Source organism: Myotis brandtii, unplaced genomic scaffold (genome assembly GCF_000412655.1).
Source record: "Myotis brandtii unplaced genomic scaffold, ASM41265v1 scaffold1203, whole genome shotgun sequence".
Classification (NCBI taxonomy): domain Eukaryota; kingdom Metazoa; phylum Chordata; class Mammalia; order Chiroptera; family Vespertilionidae; genus Myotis; species Myotis brandtii.
In genome coordinates this window covers 46,434-58,866 of record NW_005354183.1, presented here as the reverse complement: position 1 = coordinate 58,866, position 12,433 = coordinate 46,434, and positions in this window count along the sequence as shown.

The following is a 12,433-nucleotide window of genomic DNA, read 5'->3' as shown; positions in this document are numbered from 1 at the left end:
CCTGAGGGGTCCCAGACTGCGAGAGGGCACAGGCCGGGCTGAGGGATCCCCCCTCCCCCCCGAGTGCACAAATTTTTGTGCACTGGGCCTCTAGTCTATATATAAAAGCCTAAGCCACCGAACTTCCAAAAGATTGAATGACCGGTTGACTGATCGCTATGATGCACACTGACCACCAGGGGGCAGAGGCTCAACACAGGAGCTGCCCCCTGGTGGTCAGTGCAGTCCCACAGTGGGAGTATTGCTCAGCTGACTGACCCATCCTGGAGGCCCACCAGCCTGGCGGCAGCCACTCACTACATCAGTAGTCCTGCAGGTCCAATCTTTTGAGAATGGGCCAGGCACCAATGGACTGGTGCTGTTGGCATGATCCCAACAGCATTGTCCTCCTGGAAGTCGGACTCAGGCACCGCAGCCGCTTCCCTTCCCTAGACATTCTGCAAGGAAGAAATGATAAAAAAAAGTGGCTGCCAGGTGGCTCCCAACAACTGGCATGAATATCAGTGGAATGGATCCGGATCCCGGGCCTGCAAAGGCATCCCACTGCCTGCCTGGAGGGCCTATTGTGTCTCCCCCCTGCCCACACACGGGCACCAGACACAGGGCTCATGGCTGGCAAGCGCTGCTGCAGTGGCACGTGCCACTCTCTATTGGGACTGCTGGGCTCCAGCTTGTGGCAGGTGCAGCAGGGCCGGGATGCGTGGGAGTGGCAGGCAGGAGTGGCAGGCTGTGTTAGACTGCCGGTTTCGGCCTGATCCCCGCAGGTCACCTTGAGAGACCCCTCCTATGCAAAAATTTGTGCACCGGGCCTCTAGTATTCTATATAATGTTCCAAATAGTGAGGAGGAAACTTAGCAAAAAGCTTAATCAGAGGTTTTGTGTAACTGTAGATTTGACCTCAAAATGGCAGTGTTTGTATTGACCCTGCCTGTAGATATGATTGTGTGTAGGATACCGAAATCTGCTCTCTGAATGGGTAAGTTGTCTCTGATTTGCTAAGCATAAACTCATAAAATCCTTTGTGTAATGTTTTAGAAAAAGGTGTTGAGTAGACAAGCCTACTTTTGGAGGCATCCCTGTGCAGAAGAAGAATGGAGAAGCATCTGAGGACCTTGGTGGTTTTGTGGCTTCATTTTTTTTGTAAGTTAATAAAGAGTTTTAGCCAGGTTCACACAGGAGCTCCCACCAAGGAATATTTTCTTTGCATTTGCAGCAAAGGGTTGACGGAGGGAAGAAAATAGGGCCATTTAATAGTTCACCTGGAAATTAGAAATCATTAAGAATGAAAGGTCTATCTTTCAAACCTCACTTTGCTTTCTGATAGGGGTAAGTGGCAAAAACCAAGTGGAACAGAATCCTTCATCCCTGATCATCCTGGAGGGAGATAATTGCACAATTCAATGCAATTATACAGTGAGTCCCTTTAACAACTTAAGGTGGTACAAACAGGACACTACTATAGCTGTGATCATCTTGCTGACAATATCAAGAATGGGAGAAACCATGTAAGTGATAATTGCTGGAGTACTAAGAGATCATGAGTATGGAACAGGAGTTGGGCAACTACAGCTGCGGCTTCTGGCATCACCCACGGATGGCGCCACCCTGGATGGCGGCTCGCGCTGGCGGCTGGTGCTGTTCCACCCTGCCTGCAGTATGCAAATTAGCTGTCATCTTTGTTGGTGGTTAATTTGCATATCTCAATGATTAGCCAATGGGAGGCGTAGCGAAGGTACAGTCAATTACCATGTTTGGCTATTATTAGACAGGATATATTTAAAGAGCTTGAAAAAAGAGAAGTTTTATAGTGTTTTGCATATCCCAGCCTCTCATCCTGGAGATTCGGCCACCTACTTTTGTGCTTTATGGCGGCACCGGGCCCTAAAAGCACCTGCCGTCTGTACCACAGCCCTGCAGCTGGTCTAGACTGTGGGTGGGAGTGAAGGTGTGTACCTTATTTATAGAGGGAATCTTCTTTATCATCTCTGTCTCCAAATAGAACTTGCGGATAATACATCTCTCCCTTATTTGATGAATCTGAATTTATATTGAATTAAATTTCATTTCGTTACTATTGAGGTGTTGTTCCTCAAAGCAGATTGTACTCATCCTGGACCTGTTTGTGCACAGAGTCCCTTCCAATGATGTACCCTTCACTGCAAGAGGTCAGACCCCTTTGTGGCTCAGGCTTCCAGCTCATAAAGCAAGTTTTACCCTCACCAGCAGCATTTTACTCATTTGTTCATAATCTTCATAATGTTTTCTATATCTGTGGGCCACTTATACCATTATTTTCTAATTTAATATTAAGTTAAATTTATATTAAACAGACTTTTAAAATAACTTTGTAAAAAAGTATTCTTGTTTTAATTGATACTATCTGTGAAACCATATATGTGATGTACTGGTTATATTTTTTTTCTATTACAAAGTAAAATAACATTACATATGAAACAGCTAAAAAAATTAAGCCATGAGTTGCCTAACATGAACTCCTGCATCAATCACTCTTTAGGAAATACTGATTCAGCCCATGCCCTTCATTTAAAGGATAAAAAAATTAGTATCTACAGGTGCTGTAAGTTTTCCTCAAAGCATGACATAGCAAAATGGAGCTAGGAGTAGAACCCAAACATCCTGACTCCTTGCCCATTGCTTCTTCCACTAAAGATGCAAGGTAGGACCCAGAGTTTGAAGAAAGAAGTTGTGTGTTTTAAATTTAAATAATTTCAAAGTTATTATGTAATTATACATATCAATTTTAGATAAATTAGAAGATATAAACACCCAGAAAAAATAAAACACTCCCATAATTTCATGAAGTAGGAATAATGACTATTACAAGTTTTCAAATCCTTTGGTGTACATATACAGCTACATTTTGCTATGAAAGGGGCTTATAAAGTACTCAGTATTTATTAACATACTTGTTTTTCTCAGCATTATATTGTAGGTATTAATATGCCAGAAAACATACATCAAGGGCACAATTTTAAATGACTAATTTCCATTACATGTATTTTTTATTTTGGAATCAATCACTTTTTGGTATAGTTTTCAATTATGTAGTATTATAGGCAATATTTTTATGAACATCATTAAGTCTGTAGCTTGAATGGACATGGAATTGCTCAAATAAGGCAAAAGACATGACACTGATGTCTGATTTCCATGAAGAAATTTTATCAAGCTCTGAATTCAATAGGAGTATATGAGGTTAATTATTTCCCAACACTTTACCAATTATGGATGTTATTATTTTAAAGTTGTTTCCATTTTGCTAAGTGAAAATTCTAGTGTTTTAATTTTCTTTTATTTTAACCTGTGAGTTTACATATTTTGTTGTTAAAATAATTAAAACAAAATAAGATTAGAAAACATCAGAGTACATCACACAGAATAAGAATAAAATTTCATAAAATAAGATTTATTAAATAAAGTTTGAAAAACACAGTTCTGGTCCACGTGACCTTTTAACTGGCCTCTATTCTCTCAAGACAATGTATTCCCCACATCTTTGATACTCAAAATGTGGACCAGCAGTATTGAAACTTGAGCATAATCTCAGGCTCCAATTGAGACTGATTGAATTTGAATCTGCATTTTAACAAGATCCCCAGGTGATTCTATCCCTGAAAAGTTTGAGAAACACGAATCTAACCAGTATCTAGAGTGATTTTTCAAACTGTAAATTAGAAGCTGCCTCTACTTGCCTAAAATATGTCAATGGTTTTATGTTGCTCTTAGAATAAAATAACAACCCCAGGCTCTGATGTACAAGGTTCTCCATTATTTGAATCTTGCCTGATGCTTCAATCTCAGCTCTTAACTCTCTTTCCCTGGCTCTCTGTGCAGCAACAGCTCTGATCTCCTTTCTATTTTCTGAACTTGCCATGTCCTTTCCCACATTTGGTCTTATCCTTTCACACATCTGAAATTTTCTTCCTCCAGCTTTTGGTGAGCCTGGCTCATTTTCATCCTTTGGTTCTCAACTCAAATATCATTACTGTAGAAAAAGCCTTTTGACTTCCGTTGATCTTCTTAATGAATGTAGTTATCCATAGAGCACCTAACTCCCTATCACAGCAACCTGGTTATTTCCCTGGTGGTGGTAATTATAACATGCAGTTATATTGTAAACATATATGCCAATGTGTTCATTGCTTGTAGTTTCAGTTAGAATATAAGCTCTATGAGATCAGAGTTATTGTTTTTGTTCATGGCTTTATCCTTAGTGCATAAAGTAGTGACTGGCTTATAGTAGTCAACCGAGAAATATCTACTGAATGAAGTTTCTTGGCCCTGCTCTCTCTCACCCTTTTCCCTTCTCCTCATTCCCACCTTAGTAACTCAAGTTTGTGTATGTTCTCCTTGGTTGGGTATGTGGTACAATTCAGTTCTCTCTGGCCCTTACCTTCAGACTCAGATCTTAGCCTTCCTTTGCTCAGTGGGCTCTGTCAAATAATTATACCCACTCAGGGTCTCAGCCTGTCCTCACTCAACTGACATCACTTTATCAGGTGTAAGCTGAATGAACTCAATTTGAAGGCTAGTAACCTCACAGTGAATTATATAAAAGGAAAAAAAGACATATCCAAAAGACTTTGAAAAGTATAAAAGTAACTTCAAGTAAAATAATTATGAGCACATGTCAATGTTTTATTTCAAACTAGAGGCCCGTTGCACAAAATTCGTGCACAGGTAGGGTCCCTAGGCCTGGCCTGCAACCAGGGCCAATCAGGTTCCCTGCCTCCTGGCCTCCCCTTTCCTCACTGCCCACGCACCGTCATCGTGCAGTTCCCCATCTCCCAGCCTCCCTGCCTCCTCCTTCCCTTGCTCCTTCAGTGCCCCGCCACTGCTGGTCGCTTGCCATGTTCCGTGCTGCCCCCTGGTGGTCAGCGCACATCATAGTGAGTGTCCGAACTCCTGGTCTGCCAGTTGAACTCCCGAGAGGACAATTTGCATATTAGCCCTTTATTATATAGGATTACTGCAAAAGAAAATCCCCTCAGTAAACATATTTAAATAATTAGCCTTGGTAGAGACAGTTTACAGGAGATTCGATTTTTTTAAGTTGGATTAAAGATCATTATTATGGTCTGAGGACTAGTTCATAATTATTCTACTTTTGATTGTCTATCTACTGGTTATCAGGTTCCTTACACAATTAATAGTAATTTAAGTATGTAATACTAATTTTCCAGTAGTCTTTATTTCATTAATGTATATCAGAAAATTGCTCAAGCATTTAATTTAGAAATGATAGTTAAATCTCATATGGGGCCGAAACCGGTTTGGCTCAGTGGATAGAGCGTCGGCCTGCGGACTGAAGGGTCCCAGGTTCGATTCCGGTCAAGGGCATGTACCTGGGTTGCGGGCACATCCCCAGTGGGAGATGTGCAGGAGGCAGCTGATCGATGTTTCTCTCCCATCGATGTTTCTAACTATCTATCTCTCTCCCTTCCTCTCTGTAAAAAATCAATAAAATATATTTTAAAAAAAAAATCTCATATGGGTCTAGACATTACATCCTTCAAAAAAGGCTCATTCTGGACCAGTTTTGGAAAACTTCTATTTCTCAAGAGTAAAGTCTTTATTGTAGTATCTATAAAAGTATCAGACTTATTAGGTCTCTGATCTTGCCCTTCTTACAAGATAATAAATTGTTGTTTCTTTGATGCTGTCAGTAAAGATACAAGACTCCTGGGTCATAGACAAAGACTTTTATTACTTAACTAGAGGCCTGTTGCATGAAGAGATTCGTGCAATAGGCCTTCCTTTCCCCTGGCTGCTGGCACTGGGTTGCCTCCAGCACCTGGGGCCCAGGCCTTCGCTCTGGCCGAGTTCTGGCCGGAGCTGGCCCTGGAAACGTCAGGCTTCCCTGCTCCGCCAGCCCTGGAAACATCAGGCCTCGCTGTTCCGCCGACCCTGGGCCGTCAGGCTTCACCTAAAATATATTTTAAAAAAAAAATCTCATATGGGTCTAGACATTACATCCTTCAAAAAAGGCTCATTCTGGACCAGTTTTGGAAAACTTCTATTTCTCAAGAGTAAAGTCTTTATTGTAGTATCTATAAAAGTATCAGACTTATTAGGTCTCTGATCTTGCCCTTCTTACAAGATAATAAATTGTTGTTTCTTTGATGCTGTCAGTAAAGATACAAGACTCCTGGGTCAGAGACAAAAACTTTTATTACTTAATAGAGGCCCGGTTCACAAATTCTTGCACGGATGGGGTCCCTCAACCTGGCCAGTGATCAGGGCTGATGGGGGCCGGCCGGCCGAGGAGGGACCTCAGGAGGGCTCCAGGGCATGTCCAGCCCTCTTGCCCAGTCCCCATGGGCCAGACCCCAGCAGCAAGCTAACCTACCAGTTGGAGCATCTGCCTGCTGCTGGTCGCTTGCCATGTTCCGTGCTGGCCCCTGGTGGTCAGCGCACATCATAGTGAGCGATCGAACTCCTGGTCTGCCAGTTGAACTCCCGAGAGGACAATTTGCATATTAGCCTTTTATTATAAAGAATTACTGCAAAAGAAAATCCCCTCAGTAAACATATTTAAATAATTAGCCTTGGTAGAGACAGTTTACAGGAGATTCGATTTTTTTAAGTTGGATTAAAGATCATTATTATGGTCTGAGGACTAGTTCATAATTATTCTACTTTTGATTGTCTATCTACTGGTTATCAGGTTCCTTACACAATTAATAGTAATTTAAGTATGTAATACTAATTTTCCAGTAGTCTTTATTTCATTAATGTATATCAGAAAATTGCTCAAGCATTTAATTAGAAATGATAGTTAAATCTCATATGGGTCTAGACATGACATCCTTCAAAAAAGGCTCATTCTGGACCAGTTTTGGAAAACTTATATTTCTCAAGAGTAAAGTCTTCATTGTAGTATCTATAAAAGTATCAGACTTATTATGTCTCTGATCTTGCCCTTCTTACAAGATAATAAATTGTTGTTTCTTTGATGCTGTCAGTAAAGATACAAGACTCCTGGGTCATAGACAAAGACTTTTATTACTTAACTAGAGGCCTGTTGCATGAAGAGATTCGTGCAATAGGCCTTCCTTTCCCCTGGCTGCTGGCACTGGGTTGCCTCCAGCACCTGGGGCCCAGGCCTTCGCTCTGGCCGAGTTCTGGCCGGAGCTGGCCCTGGAAACGTCAGGCTTCCCTGCTCCGCCAGCCCTGGAAACATCAGGCCTCGCTGTTCCGCCGACCCTGGGCCGTCAGGCTTCACCCCACTGCTTGGAGCCTATGTATGCAAATTAACCACCATCTTTGTTGGCAGTTAATTTGCATATCATGCTGATTAGCTAATGGGAGGCATAGTGAAGGTATGGTCAATTACCATGTTTGTCTATTATTAGATAGGATAGAGGCCTGGTGCACAAAATCTTGCATGGGTGGGGTCCCTCAGCCTGGCCAGTGATTGGGGCCGATGGGGGCCGGCCGGCCAAGGAGGGACCTCAGGAGGGCTCCAGGGCATGTCCGGCCCTCTTGCCCAGTCCCCAGCAGCCAGACCCCAGCAGCAAGCTAACCTACTGGTTGGAGCATCTGCCCTCTGGTGGTCAGTGCACATCATAGTGACTGGTCGAATTGTCGACTGAACAGTTGACCGATGGTTCAGACACTTAGCATATTACGCTTTTATTATATAGGATGGCATAGCAGGGAGCATGACCATCAGCATGTATCATTTGCCCTTAAGTCTCATGGGGTGGTATAATGGGTACAGATGGATAATATTAGTGCAGCAGGATTGTGTCATAGCTGAGAAACACTGAGCTTAGGGAATTCACTGCATTTTCTTTAGCAAGTAGTAGCTTGCTCTTTGTCTCAGAGAAGACATTACCTCATCCCTCAGTGTTGCTTGTTGCAAGCACAACCCTGAGAAATGGTTACAGGTTGAGAGGCCATGGCCTTACATTATTGCCATACCCAGCAAGCACATAGGAGCATGAGAGATGCGCAATCTACTCCAGGGTCCTACATTTTGTTAGTTTCTAGAAAGTTTTGTGAGTATGAAACTTCTTCAGCTATTCTGATTAATCTGACTGACAGAGACTGAGACTAGATCCATCCTATTAGTCTCAAACCACATTTAATTAAAGCTACTATTCGGAGACTCTAAGCAGCAAGATGAGATCAATCTGCAGCATTAATTCAATCATGCCTCCTAATATCTCAGAATTCGTCAACTGTGAATAAGTCCCAGGATGTAAACATTTAGGATCTAGCATAATAATCATTATGGTCCTTGCAAAGTAATTTGGCGCACCAATCTTTGGTTTAATTGCCAAAAACGACCAAAAAGCAACCACCTTTTCAAATGGAGAGATATTCTGTCTCCCCAGACATAAACATATAATCTGAAAAGGCATAGGTGAATCCAGTTTGGGATTTATTGTTGAACTTGATTAGAATAAGCATTACATCAATTTGGTTAAGCTATAGGAGCAGCATTTCTGAGTATTTCCAACCTTTACAGTCATTCATGGTACATAGCTCAAGACTTCTTAGACACCAGCAGCGTATATACTAGTGTTTGTACCAGTTAAACTGAAACAAGGTTGTGGTGATTTATGTGTTTGTATACAAACGGGGATGGGAATCTCTGTTGGGAAGCTTCCATTGATGGTGTCAGGCACAGCAAAATAGTTCAGGACAGGCCACATTAATAGGAGATTTTCTGTTTACATAGAATGTAGAAGAGGATAACAAACCAGAACAAGTCAGATTGCCAACTGTAGCTGTTGCTTGGCTCTAGCAGACCATACACAGAGCATTTATCCCCTCGCCCTGCTGGGTCCAAGGGTTTTCCCACCCCAGGTGCCAGGGTTCTTGCTCTTTCTCCAGCACCACAAAATTGATGTGACCATTCTAGTAACAATAACTCTGCTTTTTACTAGTAATTTCTAATCACATTAAATATTTGTGTGTAGAAGGATTAAGAGCAAAAGGGACAAAGACTTTTTCATGCCATTTTATTTAATGTGTTTATTTTGTTAATCCTCAATTGAAGATATTTTTCCATTGATTTTTAGGAAGAGTGGAAGTGAGAGGAAAAGACAGAGAGAGACATCGATGTGAAACACATTGATTGGTTGCCTCCTGCTTGTGCCCTGACCAGGGCTTGGGCCAGGGAGGAGCCTTCAACCAAGTTACCCGCTCTTTACCGGAATCGAACCCAGGTCTCTTTGTCTGCAGGCTGACCCTCTATCCACTGAGCCAAACCGAATAGGGCTGAAAATTATGGCCTTTATTCATTTGCATTGATTAAGTAATTAATGAGATATGTTCCAGGCTGATTTTAAGTATGAGCCTCTGGTCTGATGTCATTTTTCTTCTTTTTCACACCAAATTAAGGAGTAATCTCTTTCCCACACTTTGATGCTTGCATCCAGCAGCATAAGACCATATGAAGCTCAGCTCAACTGAGGCAATAGTTAGTTGATCTTGGTCTTTCTACCTGATGAATGGCTTTAAAATATAATATAGTTTCTCAACGGTATTCTAAAGTCTAGAGTATTGTCTTCTGTGACTAATTTATCAATGAGGTAAGTTACTCTTCGATTTTTACTTACCTCCCATTTCTCATTTATTTTAGGATTAACATCTCTTACTACAGAAGGTGACATCATCACAGATTCAGGAAGGAAGAAACACACATGCTGCAGCTTTGGCATCTCATCTCTGAAATGAGAAGGAAACACAGCTCTCTTGAATCTTTGGTCTTGCCTCTGGCCTCCAGAGGGCGATGTTACACAGTTAAGACATTTATTTTTGTTGGAAATCATCACCATGCACTTAGCCCCTCCTCCCTGCAGATGGCTGTTGTGTCTCATTGATGTCTGAGTAGATAGGAACCTGTAATGAGAATAAGATGCCAGAAAAGATCCAAATTCATTAAAAGAAAGCCTTGTCAAGGCAAGGGGCTTAGCCAACGTAGCCTCCGAAGGCTCAGTGACCTCAGCTCTTGTCTTACCTGCTCCGGAGCCTGCAGCCCTCCCACTGCTTAGCCATGGTCCTGCTACTCATCCCTGTGCTTGAGGTGATTTTTGCCCTGAGTAAGTAACATTCCATTCCCTTTCCTATTTGCACAATAGTGAGCCTGTGCTAATTGGAAACTGAATAGAGACACCTTTTCTTCGGGGCCAAGTCCGCTTTTACTTATACAGCATTGATGTTTCAGGAGGAACCGGAGCGCAGTCAGCGACCCAGCCTGATGGCCATGTCACTGTCTCTGAAGGAGCCCCACTAGAGCTGAGATGCAAATATTCTTCTTCTACTTCACCGTACCTCTACTGGTACCTGCAGTACCCCAACCAAGGACTCCAGCTTGTCCTCAAGTACTTTTCAGGGAACACCCTGGTTAAAGGCATAAAAGATTTTGAAGCTGAATTTAGGAAGGATGAAACCTCTTTCAACCTGAAGAAACACTCAGCCCACTGGAGCGACTCTGCTGTGTACTTCTGTGCTGTGAGTGACACAGTGACTGAGACTGCAGGGGGAGCTGAACACAAACCTTCTGAGACACTGGGACTTTCTGTGACTCAAGAACTCAGCCTGGGGAGTTCTCAAGAAGGTTTTTTTTTTTTTCTGTGAAGGCAAAGGGGAAGGGTAGGCGGAGTCTGGGGAGTGCTTCAACATCAATGCTGTGCTACATTCAGATAACATTTGAACTAGATGGAGGTTTTCTAATGAATTTCTCCAGGAGGGACATACCCTTCCCCAACTTCCCACCCCACTCCCACACTGACAAAAGTACATCATAAGGTGTCAGAGTTTGGAAGTGAAAACACAAGAGCATTTTTATAAAAGCAAAACCACATTTCTAGCATTTATTATTCGTAATTATCACTGACTCAGGTGTTAATCAATATGTAGGAATTGGAAGTACTTGATTATGATGTTAGCTGACAAGCTGTTCTGAATAAATTCTCAATTAGGGCATCCTATACAGCATAAATTCTTAATTAGTGCAGTATAGATTCTCAATCTAGATTTGAAGCTTAACTTCTAGCACATACATAATACCTCACTATGCAATGTTTATATGTTTTAAAGTAAATTTGACATTATAATACTGTGATTTCTAATCTTGTATTACACAAAAGCAATTGAACACAATTATTTTTTAACGAGAAAATTTTATTTTATTTCTATATTTATTTTATTTTATTATTATTTTAAAATTTATTGATTTAGAGAGAGAGAAAGGGAGATGATAGAGAGATAGAAACATCAATAAGAGAGAAACATCATCAATTGGCTGCCTCCTGCATTTCCCCTACTGGGGATCAAGCCCCTAACCCATGCGTGTACCCTGACTGGGAATTGAACCATGACCACTGAACAACACTGGCTAGGCTACTTTTTACTTTTATTAAATTTATTGGGGTGACAATGGTTAATAAGGTTATATAGGTCTTACGTGTACATTTCTCCATACATGAAATCAAAACTACAATGAACATAATTCTTAATGCAACACATACTGAAAATCTAAAGCCACCCACTTGTAATTGTTTTTTGAAATTTATTCCAGTGATTTCCAAAATAAATTTTTTTAAATAAAATTTTATTGATTTCAGAGAAGGGAGAGGGAGAGAGAGAGCGAAACATCAATGATGAGAATCATTGATCAGCTGCCTCCTGACACCCCTATTGGTGTTGAGCCTGCAACAAGGCATGTGCCCTGATTAGGAATCAAACCTTGACCTCCTGGTTCATAGGTTGACACTCCACCATTGAGCAACACCAGCTGGGCTCAAAATTAAAAATTTGAGGCTAGTAACCCATAAAAATATATCAAGTATAACAGATTAAATAACTAAAAAACTCTCAGGTATTTTATAAGTCACACTAATTCATGATACAATTACACACTCAACAAAATTTTCAGTCTTTCAAACCAAATTAACAAAGTTTATAGGAAAATATAACCTACACTATAGAACTTCACAATAGCAAAGATTACCTTAATTCTAATAAGGATATTCAAGATCAAAGAACATTTTTATTTACTCTGAAACAATTGTACTAAAAAACCAACTTTTAAAATATACTTTATATACATTACATATGTTTTATATATATATTCCAAATTGTTATTTGTGATTTGATTCATATCATAGGATAAAATAAAAACCTGCCTCCTCCAAATATTATAAAAATTACACCCACACAGAAGTTAAGTCTCCCTTAATTCAACATTTCATAATATCTAGTGGCAGAAATTATGAAGTGAATGATTTCACTTCTTAAATTTTTACAATTACCTAAATCCAATTTTAAAACATGAGATGAAGTAGGATTACTGCATTATTATAAATACTAGTGGCCCAGTGCACGAAATTCGTGCACGGGGGAGGGTGTGTTCCTCAGCCTGGCCTGCACCCTCTCCAATTTGGGACCCCTCGAA